Here is a 21,052-nt window from a genome sequence, read left to right on the forward strand (position 1 = left end):
AAACTAAGTATGTAACATCTGAATCCCCAATATGAATGAATAAAACTAAGCTAATGAATGATGAATAATGAATAGGAAAGGAGTTACGTTATATAGGAATGTCACGTAAAACCCTTATTCCTAAACCTAATTACAATGGGCTTCCTCGTCTTTTAATTTGCGCGTCAACTCGTGGGATAGCCGATCGACCACTAAGGCCAGTCGATCGACTGACTCTCGCTGAACAGTAGCTTCTGTTAGTCGTGCTCTGGTCGATCGACTATGTAGGTCAGTCGATCGACCAAGGGTGCTGTACAGTAATGCATTCTGACGAATTCTGCAGCGCGCAATGATCTCAAAAGAGCTGCCATTTCTTCGTTACTTGGTCAAATCAAGAGTTCTACGCGTCGTTGGAAAGCTAAGAGGATAAGCTTTCACCTCCAATTGGAATCACTCGATTATCAGCTCTAGAACCCGAGATATTGACATCTGAAGCAGGCTGCAATATCGTGAAGTGCTTCTTTGCTTGTAAAACTCGTACGCACCCATGCTTTTGCTATCTTTAGGCCTTGAAACGTGCACCAAGCTCATTCCTCGAGTCAATACCTCATGTAAAATCCTATGCTAAACACTCGGGAACGGATTTGGCTCATTTTCCGCTGGATTCTTCACATTTCTGCAATTTTATACAAAATCACGAAAGTAGACGGAAATAGGGAAAATATTAGCATAAACTACATAATTGAGCTCTGAAATGCGTGTAAAATAGGGTGTAAAACATCATATAAATGACAAGCATCAAATATTTCCTTATTTTCTAATATTATACACGACATAATCCAATCTATACAATAATTCTGCTGCAATCAAACTAATGTTACGTTCTAACTACCTAATTCTACATCAAAGAGGGTCGGAGATAAAGAAATGGTGGTACCACCTTGAGGTTATAAGCTTTGGTACACGGGTAAGGACAAAACTCGTAATGGAGTGGGTATTATCATTGATAAAGATTACATCGATGATGTGGTAGAAGTATCGAGAAAGAGTGATAGGATTAGGAGTATTAAGCTTGTAGTCGGGGATGAGGTGCTGACTGTCATAAATGCTTACGCACCTCAAGTAGGATTGAATGCTTCTTTTCGATGAGCCTTTTGGCCGGGAAGACCTGGAAGAGGTTGTAAAACGAGTCGCTATTAGAGAGAAATTGATCATTCGTGCTGACCTTAATGGGCAATTGGGTACTAGTCGAGTTGGCTTCGAGGGCAATCACGGGGGTTTAGAAAAATGAAGCAGGAAGTGACATATTAGATTTTGCTTTGGCATATGACTTGGGTATAATGAACACTTGGTTTGAGAAAAGGCATTCTCATTTGGTGACTTATAAGAGTAAAGGACATCCTAGTCAAATTGACTTCCTTTTGGTAAGGAATGTGGGGAGGAAAGAGTACACCGATTGCAAGGTCATACCCGGTGAAAGTACCGTAACACAGCATAGGCTAGTGGTGCTTGATTTTCGGAGTTGGAGAGACTTGAGAAAGATAAAGGTAATCGGTGAGGCATGAATCAAGTGGTGGAAGCTACAAGGGGAAAACCAACAAGCGTTTTTCGATAGGTCGGAAGTAGCTATATTTGGTCGGATTGCAAGGAGAAAGATATAGATGCAACGTGGGATAAATTGGAGCATGTTGTAAAGGATTTAGCGAGAGAGGTGTTATGGCAATCTAAGGGAAATAGACCATCAAGTAAGGACACATCTTAGTGGAATGATGAGGTGAGACAAGCGATAAAAGCAAAGCATGAATGTTATAAGGTTTTGGGGAAATGCATGAGTGATGAGAACTTTGAAAGGTACAAGGAGGCTAGACGAGCAGCCAAAAAGGCAGTGCGTGATGCGAGGGCAAAAGTTAACCGAGAAGTGTATGCTAGGTTGGACACGAGAGAAGGAGAGAAGGATATATATAAACTGGACCGCATAAGAGACCGGAAGATGAGGGATATTGAGAGAGTTAGGCGTGTGAAAGATATGGACAACAAGGTTCTGGTTCAGGATAACGAAATAGAGGCTAGATGGAGTTCTTAATTAGATACTTTATTCAATGGACATCATGAGCAAGGTATTGTGGGTGTAAAAGTAACACCAAGCAGGGTTAATTGGGAATTTACGCGTAGAATAAAAAAGAGTGAAGTTAGAACGGTGCTAAGGAAGATGGGGTCAAAGAAAGTAGGGGACCGAATGGTATACCCATAGAAGTTTGGAGGTGCTTGGGGGAGAGAGGAATTGAATGGGTAACCATACTCTTCAACAAGATTTGGAGGAGTAACAAGATGTCATGAGCTTGGAGGAGAAGCACTCTTGTCCCTTCGTATAAGAATAAAGGTGATGTCCAAAGTGTTCCATTTATCGGGGAATTAAACTTATGAGTCATATGATGAAGTTATGGGAGCGCATAATAGAGAAAAAGCTTAGGAAATGTGTACATATCTAGGATAACCAATTTGGATTTATGCCTGGGAGATCGACTATGGATGTGATTTTTATCACGAGACAGTTGATGGAAAACCATTAGGACAAAAAGAAAGACCTACATATGATTTTTGTTGACTTGGAAAAGGCATATGATAGGGTACCGATAGAAGTACTTTGGTGGGTTTTAGCGAGAAAGGGTGTGTCTCGAAAATATATTGGGACATGTATGAGGGGGCTAGTGCAAGTATTTACACTAATGTTGGGAGAACGAAAGAATTTCCTATTACCATAGAGGTGTATCAAGGTTCCTCACTTAATCATTTTCTCTTTGCTATATTTATGGATGAGTTGACAAGGGATATTTAGGACGACATCCCTTGGTGTATGATGTTTGCAGATAATATTATGTTGATTGATGAGACGAAAGAGAGGGTTGAGAGAAAGTTGGAACTATGGAGGCATACTTTGGAGACTCGTGGGTTTAGGCTAAGCAGGAGTAAGACCGAATACTTGAGGTGTCAGTTCAGTAACGTGGCGGGGTCGAGATCGACAGAGGTGGGTTGTAACACCCGGATATTTTGGGACCCGCAAAGGAACCTTGGGATGCGTGATAAGACCTTATGCTAGACGAGAGGCCACTCGTGAGTGAATTATGACTATATATAAAGTGGACCGAGTATAACCTATACTAGACTTAGTAGAATTGTTATAATGTCCATCTATAGAAAGGTCATCTTAAAACTGTCATAACTTGAGATCTAAATATGTTATTGATGTGATTCTAATTGGAGGTGATAGCTTGTTCTTTTACAATTTCAACGGTAGGTCACACGCCCAAAATGACCAAGAAACGAACGAGATATGACTGTTTTACGAAAACTGATCAAAGTTGAGAATTGCTTAATACTCGATCGAGTGGAGGTCACCCGATCAAGTGTGCTCAATAGTCGATAGAGTATGTCTCACTCGGTCGATTGAACTCTTTACTCGATCGAGTGAGGCTCGTCAAAACCCGCGATAACTCGGTTTGATTTTTTTCTTATCCAAAAATCCCAAAATAATTTCTATCCTTTTCCTTATCTCTCCAAACTCTCTCCATTCTCTCTAAAACCCTCATAAACACATTTATATGGGATTTGTGGACATAGGCCACCCACACATCCAGCCGATCTATGGACAAGCGGCAGTCTGAAAGCCACGCTCGGTGGCGTAAAAATGTTTTCGACCGGATCGCTTTAGATCGGTCGGTTTCGTCTCGGCAAGGGTTTCGAAACTATGAAAGAGATGTTCGGAGTCGCCACCAAGCATTTGTGGGATGCTTGGAACCCGTCCGAATCCACTTTATACCTAGGTTAACCAAGGCAAAAAGCGGTGTGTGACATATGTACTAAAGATAAGGAGTCGTCCCTCTTTAGCATCATATCTCTAGAATGACTCTCGCTCGCCCTGGATAAGGTCGTCCACTATCCAAAATTTCTGAGTAAGAGGTGAAGGTACGTATTGGGAAGTCCTTTAATCGGACACCCAATCCCACCCGCGGTAGCGGCCTCTACTGATCGATCTTGGTTGGTTAAATGCAAAAGTTGATAGAACGGGTAAATGCATGAATGCACATCCATAAGTTTAAACCTAACATGTGAGCTTTCTATGCTGGTTATTTATCCAAGTATCAAGTAATTGATGTCAAGTTGGATTTAAAGTTGATTTGCATGCAAGACGGAAATTAAATATCCATTCATCGAGTTAGGTTTATGGTGCATAACGTGATCCATTTGTCTTAGAAAGGCATTTTGCAAATACAAAGTAATAGGGGCAGGCTTTCCATCTGATCCGTCCTGTATTCGGGTTAACCGAAGTCGGGATTGTCCTAGACAAGTGCTAGAAAGGAAGCAAGACCTACATCAGGCAGCCTATTGAGGCGTGAGCCATCAGGCGATGCAAGGGGAGTTATCATGTTTTGAAAACTGAAAATCAGTAAGTCTGTTTAGACGCGAGGCAACAGACGATCCAAAGGGACGTCTCCTGACTATTAAAAACGTTTGTAAAACGATTTTTAAAGGGGTAATTGAACCCGTCTTTGTTTGAAATGGTCGTTTAGACCGCTTTTGTGCTAATATGAAGAACGAGACTTGAATAATCATCATTGTATTGACGATGTTCGATGTCGGGTTCGGTTTTGCAAGCTTGACATGAATAATTTTTAAAAATGATTATGAACTAATTGTATTAAGTTCATGGTTTTGTGATTAGTCAATGTTCATCATCGTACTCGGATTTAAACCGACATGGTATGTGGAACCAAGGATGACTATGCATATATAACTAACATGGTTGTTTTTTAAATGTAAAGAAATGAACAAGAGGTTTTAAAATATCTTTTAAAATGTGATTAACCAAATATTATCACCGAAACACGGATTAAACCGTCATGGTACAAGGAACCAATGGTGAACATGATTATGGTTAAAAAGATTTATCATAAAAATGATTTGAAACGGTATAAACCGGTTGTAAAATGAAATGAAAATGGAAATAATGAATTCAAACACGTTTGAGTTCTGACCTGGACACCCCATTGAGGCGCGAGCCACCTAGTTGTGACTAGAGGCTTCTGTTTCCGGTCAAAACTCGGTTTTGGCTCATTCGATCCGTATTTTAGACCATGCTATGCATATTTTAGCATGTTAAGGTCATAGAAACAGATAAAAAGACATGAAAGAAGAGGATTATTACACCCTCATACTTACATGCTAGGTTGAAGACGAGAAATCGATGGAAGTGTGAAAACTTGTTAGGTTGGAAAACTCGGTTGAAAATCATTTTAGCAATTTAAAGAGTGTTTGTTTAGTTTAGTGATAGTGTGGGTGGTCGAGATGGTCGGTCAAGTGATTTAATGCACGATGACGGTACCAAAAAATGTGTATGGCTTGCATTTTCGATCGGTAGGTCAAAAATACGTGTCGGTTTGTGACTTGAGAAGTCAAGTCTAGATTTTTAAGGGAGAAATGAGGGGGCGGACACTCACGTACCTTCAAATGGTGGCATTTGAGGGGTATTTATAGGGGATTGAATGGTTGTGTACATTTTGAGCGACGTGGCCGCCTGGGCTACCCGAAGAGAAGCGAGCCATTTCGCGGGTCTTCGAGCTGTCTTGTCACTATCACACATTTGAAATAATAATTTGTTCTATCCTAGATTTTCGATGGCATGATTGTTGTACTTGACCATTCAAGTATACCGTGTATACTTAACATGCAAGCTTTGTGATGTTTGTTTTTTGTGTTTGACTCGGTTTGACTCGTTCTTGAAGACGGGATTTGAATTTTTAGTCGGTTTTTAGCCTGGCGTCGGTTTTGACTCTAGTTAGTGTCATTGCGACCCCGTCGTCGTGCATAAAACACTCCAGGTACTTTTGAAAGGTTTTAAAAATGTTTTATTTTCGAAATTGTTTTGAGTTTTCCGACGTATAGTTATACAAAACTGTCAATTAAACGTATCGATTCCTAAGTATATTTTAGTTCGATAATCATCGGGTGTTTGTTGGGGATTCAACAAATATTGGGTATCTACAGAGCCCCTACTTTGACCGAGGCTTGGACAGGGTGAAAGTCTAAGTATAGCCCCCAGGTCAATCGAAGGTTACAACCTAGAGACTGAAGCGACGTCGAGGCGGCTCGAAAGCATTCGGGCCAAAGACCTGCCGTCGGGAAGGGCGACGCCAAGGTGTCTCGAGGTACGAGTCAAGGAGCTGTGGTCGGGAATAGTTTAGAGTCTGTCGACTATCCGTGCGGGTCGTTTAAAGTCCGTTAAATTACGTACAAAGGCTCGCCAACCATAGGAAGGAGTTATACCTGAGGCATCTTTGGAATATGTCCTTGAGTTATTTCTTGTTTGTGCGCAAAGGCTCGCCGGCCGTGTCGCGGATATGATGGGGCTCACCAGCCGCGTTAAAGGTACGTTTTGAGGCTCGCCAGTCATGTTGAAGGTGCCTTTTGAGGCTCGCCAGCCATGTTGAAGGTGCATTTTGAGGCTAGCCAGCCGTGTTGCGGATATGATGGGGCTCGCCAGTCGCGTTGAAGGGGCAATTTGAGGCTCGCCAGCCATGTTGGTGGTGCGTTTTGAGGCTCACCAGCCATGTTTGAAGGTACGTTTTGAGGCTGGCCAGTCATGTTGAAGGTCGAATGATCGACTGCGGGAAATAACCATGTTGGACGGGCTTATTTCGAGAGGTTGTTGGGTTAGTGGGCTCCATGGGCAGGTCTCCGATATCCCGTTAGGGAATTTCGATGTTTATCTTGGATGTTTGCGGTGCAGGAAAGAGATAGGCTTGAGGTTAGCTCCTGTGGACGAAGGTCTCTGTTATCGTCATTCGTAATTTCGAATTTCGACGAGAGGTAACGGTTTTTACTACCGTTGTTCGGAGTTTATAGAAATAGCGAATGTGAATTCCGCCATTTGATGTTTGTTTGGGAGATAACGTTTTTAATTCCGTTTTCCTGTGATTTGAAATTTGTGAGGAGTAGCGAATTTGAATTTCACTGTTTTGTTTTTGATTTGAAAATGACGGTTTTTAATTCTGTCATTTGAAATTCATGAAAATAGCGAATTTGAATTTCACTATTTTGTATTTTGATTTGAAAATGACGGTTTTTAATTCCGTCTTTTGAAATTTGTGAAAAGCGAATTTGAAGTTCACTATATTTTTTTGATTTGAAAATGACGGTTTTTAATTCCGTCGTTTGAAATTTGTGAAAATAGTGAATTTGAATTTCACTATCTTGTATTTTGATTTGAAAATGCCGGTTTTTAATTCAGTCGTTTGAAATTTGTGAAAATAGCGAATTTAAAGTTCACTGTTTTATTTTTTTGATTTGAAAATGACGGTTTTTAATTCCGTCGTTTGAAATTTGTGAAAACAGCGAATTTAAATTCCACTATCTTGTATTTTGATTTGAAAATGACGGTTTTTAATTTCGTCGTTTGAAATTTGTGAAATTGTGTGGAAATTGGGCCAAAACCCAAAATTTCGCTGAACAAGCAGGGAACATGATATGACCATAATTAGAGCATATTTAGCCCCTGAATTAGCCTTGTTCCCATGCTTTTTAGTGCATATTTGGGTCATTTATTGTCTTTAGTCCTTTTGTCTTGCATATTCTTTGAGGTTTTGATCCCTTGGTAGGAAAGGAGTACAAACCTTGCATTTTCATGGCAAAATGAAGCTAAATTGATTGAATTCAATGACCAAACATTAAAGAGAAGACAAGATTAGAAGGCCTTTGTACATACTATAGTAGATGGGCAATGATGAGAAAAGATCCTTGCATCCCCGAGGAAATCCTCAAGGATTTTATGAAGAAAAAGGAAGAAAAGAAGAAAGAAAGAAGCTGTAAGATAATCCGGGCGGATTGTCCACAAGACGCCTGTCCAGCACCCACAATCCGAGCGTCTTCCTCCACAAGACGCCCGTCCAAAATGCCTATAATCCGCCCGTCTTCCCCTTCTGGACGCCCGTCCAGAATCACCCAAATCCGCCCGTCCCGTGCCCTGGACGCCCGGATTCCCTAACAGCCTTTTCGTCTTCTACAAGCTTCAAGGAAGGATGCACATATTTTTCTAAGACCGGCGAAAAGGAGACCGGAGTATCCCTAGAGACCGGCGATTCCTCAAGGACTTAATCGTCATTTAAACCCTTATTAAACCCTAATCTATGTAACTAATCCCCACTATAAATACCCCATTAGTCTAATTAGAAGAGCATGTTCTTCTTAGCAATCTTTAGAGTAGTTAATATCAATCAAATCTCTCTTTAATCTTGTAATCAACATTTAATCAAGTTTTAATACAAGTTTCATTTCCTTAATATCTCTCTTGTTCATCCTTTGTTTTGGGTAATTGAAGATTATTTGGGTTATTATTGGGAGATTGACAACCTTCCAATCTATCATCAAGTACTTTTATTATTCTTTGCTTTATTATTGGAATCATTAGTAGGTATAATTCTCTTAATCCCTTTTTAATTATTGTTAATTATCTTCATTTATTCATCATGTTTCACTTTGTTGGTATAATTGACAACCTTGCTAGCATGTTCAACATGATAATGAGTGAGTAGTTTTCTTAGCTAGGGTTAATGGGTAATTAGGGAAAACCAACATGAGGGATGATTCATGCTTAAATTAATATGTTTTCATAGTTTATTTGCTTGCTTGTTGTGATCTCAACTTATGTACATGTTATGTTTGATGAAATGCGAGCCTATGAATCCTTGCATTTTTTACCCATCACCTATCTTTTCAATGAGACTTGTAAGACATAAACCAACTCGAGTCTCATTAGACCAGGCATATAGTTGAGTAGGGAAGATTAAGTCGACTTGTAGGTATTGTACAATCTAATCGATTCGGCTCCGGGACCCAAACTTTCCTAGGATTGTAAGATATAAACCAACTCGATCCATCACAACAATAATTGCTTGCTTATAATTTGAGAATATGTTTGTATGATCAATTCCCATGAATCCCCTATGACCCCATGACACCCTAGTGCTTTTTATCAATTGTTTACATCCCTTTTAATTCATCTTGCTTGCTTACTTTCATTGCTATTTAGTTTAGTGATCTTCTACTTCAAACCCCAAATTGTGACACCCTTAGACACCACTAGTTGCAATAGAAAATCTCATCTCAATTCCCGTCCCTTGGGATCCGACCTTTACTTGCCTCTTTACTAATTGTAGAGTTGTTTGTGAAGTTATAAATTGTGTTTTGGTCTAGGTGCTCTTAACGACAAGTACTGAAAACTAAACCCTCATAAGGGGACACGACCAAAAATGGCGCCGTTGCCGGGGACGGTGTTAACTTGATTTAGATTTTCTTGTATTATTATTAGTTGTGTCTTTCTTTGCCTTAGGGAAGTAAAACTCCTCAAGGTTTGTTCTAATTATTTTTGAGTTGTTTGATATTTTGCATGTCTAGAAGTTCACAAGGTAACTTGTTACCCTTTGATCGCGAAATTGAAAGGACTTTGACAAACAATAGAAGACTTGCTAGGAGAACTTTGAGAGGTATTGGTGAGGTTGTAGATATTCAACCAAACACTATTGAGTTCATCAACCCTTTTGCAAGAGAAGGTGAGGAGAACCCAACACAAAATCAACCCACAATGCCTAAATTTTCATTACATTCCGTACCCACCGAGGAGAACCTACCCAATGGTACTCCCACACCATAACACTTAACCGGAAATTTTATTGCCAAATCCGCATTTATCCAATTAGTCGAAAGAAGCCAATTTGGGAGGATGCCTAGTGAAGACCCTCACTCTTACATGGAGGCTTTTTGCGACTATTGTGATGCAATTTCTCAAACCGGTGTAACTCAAGACCAAATTCAATGGGTCTTATTTCCTTTTTCTCTCATTAGCACCGAGAAACAATGGTTGAAAGGCCTTGATAAGGCTACTCTCGGAATTGATTCTTGGAAGAAGTTGACTCTAGCTTTCTACAAAAAGTTCTATCCACCGGAAAAGACTAACATGCTAAGAGCTCAAATTACGGGCTTTAAGCAAAGAGATGAGGAATCTTTGTATGAAGCTTGGGAGCGATTCAAAGGAATTTGCCGCTCATGTCCTCATCATGGACTTAGCGAGTGGTTCTTGGTACAACAATTTTGGAACGGTCTTTATGAAGACTCAAGAAACATTCTCAACATGGGATCAAATGAAATGTTCACCGAAGTTGATGACAATCAAACTTGGAACAAAATTGAGGAAATGGCAGTCCATAACTCACAATATAGTAGACCTCGCAAGGCTACTAGAGGAGGAAAGCATGAAGTGGACTCTATTACTCAACTGGGTGCTCAACTTAGTGCTCACATTGATACCATCAATTTGAAGTTTGAAAAAGCAATGACTAGACTTGAAGAAGCCTCAAAATCATCAAAGCATCATGTTAATGCCATGACGGCATCTTCATCAATCCCAAGTGGGATATGTGAGAATTGTGGAACTTTGGGACATGACCAAAGTGAATGTAGAGGAACAAATGAACAAGTGAATGCTTTTCAAGCATACAATAGTGGTACCCCTTATTCAAACTATTACAATGAAAATACCAAATTCCATCCAAATCTCTCATACAAAAGCCAAAATGTTCAAAACCCTCAACCAACATACACCCCACCTCCCATGAGAAACCAAAATCAAAGACCCTTTTACAACCAAAACCAAGGTTTCCAAAATCAAACTCCATACAATCAACAAAATGACCAAGGTTTTGATGTTCAAAAAGCGGTCCTCCAAATGCAAAAGAATCAACAAGAGTTTTTCACTCAAATGTAAAAGGATAGTCAAACAAAGGAAATCACCATCAACAACATCCTAGCCCACACCAAAATGTTGGAAACCCAATTGACTCAACTAGCATCTTCAAGCTCACAAAGACAAAAGGGGCAATTACCACCTCAAAGTAATCCCCCAAGACATGAAACGGTTAGTGCCATTCACTTGAGGAGTGGTACAAGGTATGAAGCACCGAAGAAGCAAGTTGAGGATGAAGTTGTGGAAGCTAGTGACAAAGAAGAAATTGTGCAAAACTCCAAGGATGGAGAACCATCAAAAGAAGAATTTTCAAAGAAAAATGAAGACAAGGTCAAGGAGAAGGAGCCCATTGTGATTAGACTTCCTTTTCCGAGTCGTCAAGCCAAGCCCAAATTTGATGACCAACTTGGAAAATTTATGGAAATTATGAAGAATTTGGAAGTTTCGATTCCTTTTACGGAATTAATCAATCACGTGCCGGCCTATGCAAAATACATGAAAGACATCCTCACAAATAAGAAGTCGATCCGGAAGCTTGAGACTATCGCCTTCACTAAGGTGAGTAGTGAAATACTTCAAGGGAGTTCACCTCCAAAACTTAAAGATCCGGGGAGCTTCTCGATACTGTGTACCATTGGCGACACCACGATCAACAAAGCCTTATGTGATCTAGGGGCTAGTGTGAGTGTTATGCCGTACTCAGTGAGTAAAAGGTTAGGGATGGGAGAGCTTAAATGCACCAATATCACACTCCAAATGGCCGATAGATCGACGAAGACACCATTAGGGATATGGGAAGATGTTCCCGTAAGAGTTGGGAAATTTTCATCCCGGTGGACTTTGTCATTGTTGACATGGAAGAAGACTCCAATATTCCACTCATTCTAGGTAGACCTTTCTTGCACACCGCGGGTGCGGTGATTGATGTGAAGCATGGAGAGCTCACTCTAGAAGTGGGAGATGAGAGCATAACTTTCAATCTTGACAAGATCATGAGAGCTCCCCGTTTGCATGAGCCATGTTTTATGGTTGATCATTATAGCCGGAAGGATGATAGGAAGAAGTCGGAATTCCAATGGAAGAAGAAAATTGATGATGCTCCATTCAAAGAGCAAGTGAATTGTAACAAAGAGAGCTTGAAAAGCTCACCAAAGTCAAGCAATGAAGAAGATGGCCTAGTAAGCCAAGACAAGAAAGTGGGAGAGTTGTCTCTATCAACTCAAGAGATCTTTAATGACCAAGTAGATGAAGTTTGTGGTCTTTGGGACGATGAGTTTGAAGGGATTTTCAATCCCTACATTGGTAATGCTATCGATCAAGACCAACATGAAGGACAACAAGGGCAAAGGTCTATTGAAGATCTTTATCATGATAATGAACAAGCTTTTGACTACTTCTTCAAGGTGTTGAGCAACATCAACAACACCTTGGATATGCCCTCATGACATCTCACTAAGGATGAGAGTTTGGTGGAGTCCTCTCCAAACCACCATTTGTAAATATTTCTAACTCCCTAACTTGCTTTTTAATTCTTACATTGCATTTTTGTCATTTTTGGATTTTTATGCTTTGATCAAGATAATTATCATTTTTGAGAGAAGTGAGGGAGGGACTAATGATTTAATTGATGTGTAGTTCTTTAGCTTAGTGTGGGGATAACAATTGCCTAGGCTATTCATACCTTAGTAGTACCCCTACAATGAAGAACACGGGATTTGAAGAATGAAAATGACACGGGATATGTAAGTGCACGGATGGAACTGAATCCGGGTAGACTAGGAGGAATCCGAGCGTCCTTGAGGGGAATCCGCTCGTTTTTAGGGAATCCGAGCGTCTTTTGCAGAATCCGTCCGTCTAATTGAACTGAAAAATTGAAAATTTGGGACTGTCGAAGAATCCGAGCGTCCCAGCAGAGAAGACGCTCGTCTCAAAGAATCCACTCGTCTTTGCAGAAAGACGCCCGTCTTTTTGCCAGTGCAAAATAAGAGAACTTGTTGTAACAAAATCCGCCCGTCTTTGAAAGAATTCGCTCGTCCTGCAGTCGAAGAATCCGAGCGTCCCAGCTGAAAGACGCCCGTCTTTAGGCGAGAATTCCTGAACCCAGATTAGGCAGAATCCGAGCGTCCCGAAGGAAAGACGCTCGTCTTCCCCCTACAGTTCAAAAATTTCGGTATTTTTAAATACCCCTCCCACATTCATTCCTTCATTCATACATTCAAAACACTACCCAAAAACCCAAAACCCTCATCCTCTCCACCACCAAAACAAGATTTCCTCAACCAAATTCAACAAAATCAAATCCAAACTTCCTTTCAACAACAATTAATCACTCCTTTTCCAACAATAATCAATCCAAGCACCAAAATCTTCAACCTTTGAGTCGATTTTTGAAATACAAAGGCAAATCCTTTCATCTTAAAATCGATTTGGGTATAATTGAAAATTGAAGATTTTCAATCTTTTCTTGGTATAATCATCAATGGCAAGAACAAAAGGGTCAACAAAGGCACTTAAGGCAAAGGCACTCTCAAAAAGGCAACAATGCCTTCAAGCAAAGAAAGCTTCAATGGTTATGGTGGTTGCTAGTGCAAACTTGGAAGTTCAACAACAACAAAATCCTCCCTTGGAAGCAACAACATCAACAACTCCGGAAATTGCTCAATTATCAAACTATCCGGAGGTAATTTTCATTTCTAACTCCCATAGGGATACATTTGCCAAGTATGCTAAGAAATCCATTCTACCCACCAAATTCATATGTGAAGATGCCTTGAACAAATTGGGTGTCCTTGAACAAACAAAAGCCTTCTTTGAAGTCATAGGGTTGGGAAAATTGTTTACTACAAGAGAATTGACATACCCCTCCCTTACCTTAGAATTCTTGAGTTCATTGAAAGTGACTAAGGTAGAGACTAGAGAATACATCGAGTTTTGCCTTGGCAATGTGAATAGCCGCATCACCTTTGATATTTTGAGTAAAGCATTAGGTCTTAGTGATACACCTCGTTATTATAAGAAGCCCGAAAAATATGACCCCGCTCCTCTTTGGGAGGCGATTTCCGGGAAGAAATTTGAGAACTTTCATGCTTGTCGCGCTCTATTAGTCCACCATCCGGGTATTAGAGTGTCGCACAAGGTCATCGGGAATACTATCATTGCAAGAAAAGACACTAACCACTTTACCAAGCTCGATTGTGTTCTACTTGAGTCGGCCTTAAATATTGGAAGAGAATTCACCAAGCCTTACAATGCTCTAAGGCTTTTGGTGGAAAGATGGCTCAATGTTGATTGTGGAAAGCAAGGCACCACATTTATCGTAAATGGAGGTCTAGTTACTCTCTTGGCCAAGTACTTTGATCCGAATTTCAACAAGGATAACAAGTATGTGGCGAAAAAAGGGGGTCATCTCATTGACATGGATGCCATGATTAACAAGTACAAGTGGGTCACGCATAATCCTCTTGACACCAAATATGGGTGGCTCACCAATGATGCTAGATCTTTTACTTTGCCTTCCAAGATATGCCGCTTGAGTGTTCATAGAACAAACTACCTTCTTCTGCTCTCAAAGGAAGCCGAATACATCATTCGTCAACAAAGGGGTGAAATTGAAATGCCCTCCTCCTCCATTGTCACACCACCCTATCCTTTCAAATATCAAGAGTTCAAACCCGAAGGTGTTAAAGTGAGCAATGACTACATGACTCTACTTATGCAAGAGATGCACAAACAAGCTTATAAGGATCGGGAAGATGCATACTTGGCCCAATATCCACCCCTCCTTCATTTAGCTAGGCAAGGACTACTTGATCCTTCATGTCCTTTGCCTAGTTAGGCGGATAGGGAAGTCTTCTTTCCAAGCGCATCTAGGGGTGAAAGACCGGGTGACGATGAGGTTGTTGATGATGAGGGCATTGTTGAAGAGGTAAATGAAGAAGAGGCTAATGAAGACGATGAAGAAAGTGATGAAGGAAGTGAGCAAGGAAGTAAAGAGGAGAGTGGTGATGAGTCCACTTCCATTGAGGAAGATGATGACAATGATGATATGGTGGAAGACTAGCAAGCTTTGGAGGCTCCTACCCTCTTGAGGTTTGTCTACTTCTTTCTTTGTTTTATTTATTTTTATCTTGATCATGGTTGGAGAGTCCTAGCAACATAGAGGACTAACACCTCGGCCCCATTGAGGTGTTCTTATTTCATTGTTCCCACTTTTGAAAATCCAAAATGACAAATTTAGTTTCATGCATTACATCTTGTGTGCATGAACTACCCCAACTTTAAGATATTAGAAATAATGTCTATCTCGGTTTGGGGAAGTACATGCATACGCAAGGGGAGGTAATTTAAATTACGCTCTCCGTCATAAAAAAAACCCATGCATCATGTAGTGTAGATTAGTATAGCTTGCATTTAGTGTAGAATTCATGCATCATGTTTGCATAATTTCCCATCATTTTGGCCATTGAGGACAATGCCCATATTAGTGTGGGGATGGGGAATTCTAATCTAACTTTTATTCAAAAATCCAAAAAAATCAAAAAAATTTTCGAAAAATCAAAAAAATCAAAAATTTGAAAATCCAAAAACAAGTTCATTTCCTTTGTAGTGTAGAATTGTATATATTGTTGTATATATTGTATTTGTTTTATCCTTGTTCACATTGATCGACTACGCCACATCCGAGACATGAGGATATTGAAGACCGCATGGTATGATCTTTCCAATCTCCTTTTTCCTCTTTATGTTAATGACTATGTGGCTTTATTTTGATTGATGCGGTATAACAATGTGAACTTTGGACTTGCATTTAGATTATATGGCATATTAGTTGGTAGAATTATTTGCATTAGGATGTTTATATGCTAGTTGCATCATGGCATGTAGTTTGCATGTTAGAAAAATTTTGCGAAACCGTCTACTTGGGAAACTTGACAAGTGTATATAGGCCCTAGTAGATGCTTTTTTTTCTTAAGACTTTACTTGTTAGAATACTTGTAAAACACCCTAGGATGTGTCATGCTAGTATCCTTTGACCCATGGATTAAGGCCTAGTCAAGAGTACCTTGTGGTGTGATAACTCCTTGGCTACCGTTTATTCCAAGGTGACCCTTGAAACCATGCAACCATCATTCATCCATGTTCTACCATACATTTTGTCATCAAAGGGAATGAGCACAAAAACAAATTGATTTGAGTTCAAATAAATGAAAAGTGAAAGAAAGTTTGCAAAATGCATCAAATGAAAAGAGGAGCAAAAATAGACTCCTAAAGCTTCAGATATAAGGCACCCTCACTACATATGGGGTGACTTTGAAAATGTCCAAAAAGAAATGCAAAAAGTTGAAAAGTTGTCAAGTATTGAAATGCCAAAAATCAAAAGAAATGGCAAAAAGAAAGTGTTCTCAAATGTCAAATGCCACAAGAAATTGGGGGGAAAAACAACAACAAAAGCAAACTCCCAAAGAGAAACTCAAATATCTATTGATCCCTTTATCCATCGTATCCATTTTTGTGCATGGTAGAGAGGGGACGACCCTTCTTCTTGTCTAGGCAAGAAGGGGAATTCCGCGATCCTCCAGTGTTTCTAACACCATAGGGAGTCTACTCTTGACAAAAGCATTTAACGATTGAGGACAAAGGTACCCTAGCTTGACACAATTTGGAGGTCATTTATTGGTATCCTTCTAGGCTTAGTAGTTTGAAGAAATTGCATCTATAAAGGAGTGTGTACACTTGAATTACTTCCCTTGTAGATAATTTCCGCCACTTAGATGAGGAAAGTGGCTATTCTTTTGTAGATGCATCCATTACTTGATTTTGTGTGCTTAATGTTTGGATGTGTCGCCATTTTGGCAAGACTCACCTTGCCTTGAAAGAAGGCATCCTACCTCATGGTTGTCTTGTTGTGAGTTGAAGGGGCGGAGTGAGACCCGCTAATTGTCTCATATCGGCTATGTTATTAGGTTAGTTTAAATAATGGTCCTAGTCTTTGTCACCTCTTTACTCGGGACGAGCAAAGGTTCGGTTTGGGGATATTTGATGTGACCAAAATTAGAGCATATTTAGCCCCCGAATTAGCCTTGTTCCCATGCTTTTTAGTGCATATTTGGGTCATTTATTGTCTTTAGTCCTTTGTTTTGCATATTCTTTGAGGTTTTGATCCCTTTGTAGGAAAGGAGTGCAAACCTTGCATTTTCATGGCAAAATGAAGCTAAATTGATTGAATTCAATGACCAAGCATCAAAGAGAAGTCAAGATTAGAAGGCCTTTGTACATACTATAGTAGATGGGCAATGATGAGAAAGATCCTTGCATCCCCGAGGAAATCTTCAAGGATTTTATGAAGAAAAAGGAAGAAAAGAAGAAGGAAAGAAGCTGTAAGACAATCTGGGCGGATTGTCCAGAAGACGCCCGTCCAGCACCCACAATCCGAGCGTCTTCCTCCACAAGACGCCCGTCCAAAACGCCCAGAATCCGCCCGTCTTCCCCTTCTGGACGCCCGTCCAGAATCACCCAAATCCGCCCGTCCCGTGCCCTGGACGCTCGGATTCCCTAACAGCCTTTTCGTCTTCTACAAGCTCCAAGGAAGGATGCGCATATTTTTCTAATACCGGTGAAAAGGAGACCGGAGTCTCCCTAGAGACCGGCGATTCCTCAAGGACTTAATCGTCATTTAAGCCCTTAGTAAACCCTAATCTATGTAACTAATCCCCACTATAAATACCCCATTAGTCTAATTAGAAGAGCATGTTCTTCTTAGCAATCTTTAGAGTAGTTAATATCAATCAAATCTCTCTTTAATCTTGTAATCAACATTTAATCAAGTTTTAATACAAGTTTCATTTCCTTAATCTCTCTCTTGTTCATCCTTTGTTTTGGGTAATTGAAGATTATTTGAGTTATTATTGGGAGATTGACAACCTTCCAATCTATCATCAAGTACTTCTATTATTCGTTGCTTTATTATTGGAATCATTAGTAGGTATAATTCTCTTAATCCCTTTTTAATTATTGTTAATTATCTTCATTATTCATCATGTTTCACTTTGTTGGTATGATTGACAACCTTGCTAGCATGTTCAACATGATAATGAGTGAGTAGTTTCCTTAGCTAGGGTTAATGGGTAATTAGGGAAAACCAACATGGGGGATGATTCATGCTTAAATTAATATGTTTTCATAGTTTATTTGCTTGCTTGTTGTGATCTCAACTTATGCACATGTTATGTTTGTTGAAATGCGAGCCTATGAATCCTTGCATTTTTTACCCATCACCTATCTTTTCAATGAGACTTGTAAGACATAAACCAACTCGAGTCTCATTAGACCATGCATATAGTTGAGTAGGGAAGATTAAGTCGACTTGTAGGTGTTGTACAATCTAATCGATTCGGCTCCGGGACCCAAACTTTCCTAGGATTGTAAGATATAAACCAACTCGATCCATCACAACAATAATTGCTTGCTTATAATTTGAGAATATGTTTGTATGATCGATTCCCATGAATCCCCTATGACCCCATGACACCCTAGTGCTTTTTATCAATTGTTTACATCCCTTTTAATTCATCTTGCTTGCTTACTTTCATTGCTATTTAGTTTAGTGATCTTCTACTTCAAACCCCAAATTGTGACACCCTTAGACACCACTATTTGCAATAGAAAATCTCATCTCAATTCCCGTCCCTTGGGATCCGACCTTTACTTGCCTCTTTACTAATTGTAGAGTTGTTTGTGAAGTTATAAATTGTGTTTTGGTCTAGGTGCTCTTAACGACAAGTACTGAAAACTAAACCCTCATAAGGGGACACGACCAAAACACCCGAGCCATCTTGCGATGTAAGGGGCCTCCCTTTTTTATGCAATAAGACGTGAGGGGGCTGTGCACCTCATCATCTTCGTCTTCTTCGACACAACTAGCAAAAAAACCCTACAAAATTGCCATTTTCGACTTCGTCCTTTGCTTGTTTTTGTGCCATTGTCCTTATGTCATCTCATGGTATTTAGATCCTCTTGAATGCATTTGAATTTGTTTGCCTTTTTGTTAATTGAATTAAGGCGAAACCCGAACCCCCTCGAAATTGATTTGGGCATTTTTGCTTGACCCATTTTTGAGTGAAATTGATGCTTATATTAGGTTAGAAACCTGTTTTGGAGTATATGAGTGCTTTTAGTTGCATTTTGGTCCTCATTCCCGCTCTCTAGGAGCAAAAAACGTGAATGAGACGAAAGTTCGTTTTATTTCGCAATGTTGTGTTTGTTTGCTTGAGTTGTGTGCCCCACTGTGGGATTTATCCTTATGCATCCCTTTAACTTAAAGGATTATAACGAATTTATAAGACGATTACTAGTCATAAAATGAAATACATAAACAAAAGGTGGAGAATTAGAAATAACCTTCGGTCCTAGCTAATTCGGCCTATGAACAATATCGCAATGATATTCTCCTATCAGTTGCACCCAAGACGATATGAGATATGCCCTTGTTCTTTTGCTAGAATCGATTCCTAAATTTTCTGTAAAATTTTAGGATTTTTTTTTTTGTGTTTTTCTGATGAGAGGAGGCAAGGATGAGTTGGGAAAAAATTAGGTTAGAAAAAGCTCCCCCCATCTCCCTATAAACCGTGTAGGTAGATGATTAGGGTAGTTTTTTTCTTCTTCTAATTTTTCGGCCCATTTACCGAGACAGATACATCAGTCGATCGACTGACATACCCGGTCGATCGACCATGTATATAACGCATTATTTATAAATTGTCATTTATATTATACCGCATTTATTAATACGGGTCAATAATAATTTATTATGACAATATCGTATAATTTATCATTAGCTGATTAAATATAACCGATTACATTTAATTATGAATTAACATATTAATTCGTCCAAGCTAACATTATATACATTAATTAAATATAACTTATTATATTCAATTTACGAATTGACAGTTAATTCGTTTCAACTAATATTATTTAATCGGCATTAAATAATTGTCTCATCAACACATTAACTAACTGTTTAGTCATATAAGGCATCAATGTGATTATATTTTCATACAATCACATTTCTCAAACACATCCTTTAGGTGTGACTTTTAGGGACCAGTTGATCACCGCCATCTGTATGATAATAACGTCAAACTTTCTAGCAAGCCAACCGTTATTAGGTAATCGTTAATCAACTGATAAAATACAAAGTATACCCTTGTGAACCTATAAGAGATTTATAAATGTTATCACACTAATTTGTGGAAGACACAAGCTCCAACAAACTCCCACTTGTCCTCTGATCGAGGCCATTTCGTGTTCACAATTAAGTATATGTGGTCGTTGGTCAATGGTCGATACAAAACACAATTTATACTTCACAAACAACTCTACAATTAGTAAAGAGGCAAGTAAAGGTCGGATCCCAAGGGACGGGTATTGAAATGAGAATTCTATTGTAACTAGTAGTGTCTAGGGGTGTCACAAATTGAGTTGGTGTAGAAAGTCACTAAACTAAAATAGCAATGAAAATAAACTAGCAAGATGAATTAAATAAGGGGTGTAAACAATTGATTAAAAGCACTAGGGTGTCATGGGTTCATAGGGGAATCATGGGATATGATCATACAAACATGTTCTCAATTTATAAGCAAGCAATTATTGTTGTGATGGATTGAGTTGGGTTATATCTTACAATCCTAGGAAAGTTTGGGTCCCGGAGCCGAATCGATTAGATTGTACAACACCTACAAGTCGACTTAATCTTTCCTACTCAACACATGCATGGTCTAACAAGACTCGAGTTGGGTTATGTCTTACAAGTCAAGTTGAAAGGATAGAAGATGATAGTAAATGCAAGGATTCATAGGCTTAGCATTTCATCAAATATAACATGTGCATGTATTAAGATCAAAACAAGCAAGCAAATAAGATATGAAAGCATATTGATTTAAGCATGAATTATTCCCCATGTTGGTTTCCCCTAATCACCCATTAAACCCTAGCTAAGAGACTACTCACTCATTATCATGTTGATCATGCTAGAAAGGTTGTCAAGCATACCAACATAATGAAACATGATGAATAAATGAAAGTAATTAACAATAATTAAAAAGGGATTAAGAGATTATACCTACTAATGATTCCAATAATAAAGCAAGAATAATAGAAGTACTTGAATCCTAGATTGAGAGGTTGTCAATCTCCCAATAATAACCCAAATAATCTTCAATTACCCAAAATAAAGGAAGAACAAGAGAGAGATTAAAGAACTAAAACTTGGATTAAAACTTG

At 39.3% G+C, this 21,052-nt stretch overlaps 1 non-coding gene across 1 annotated transcript; it reads right to left on the minus strand.

Annotated features, from left to right (window-relative positions):
• Positions 1-9,985: 9,985 nt before the first annotated feature.
• LOC141617808 (small nucleolar RNA R71) lies at positions 9,986-10,092 on the minus strand. The gene has a single exon (XR_012531215.1). It is a non-coding gene; the product is annotated as a small nucleolar RNA R71 (small nucleolar RNA).
• Between the last annotated feature and the right edge of the window lie 10,960 nt (positions 10,093-21,052).

This window comes from Silene latifolia, chromosome 1 (assembly GCF_048544455.1).
Source record: "Silene latifolia isolate original U9 population chromosome 1, ASM4854445v1, whole genome shotgun sequence".
Taxonomy (NCBI): Eukaryota; Viridiplantae; Streptophyta; class Magnoliopsida; order Caryophyllales; family Caryophyllaceae; genus Silene; species Silene latifolia.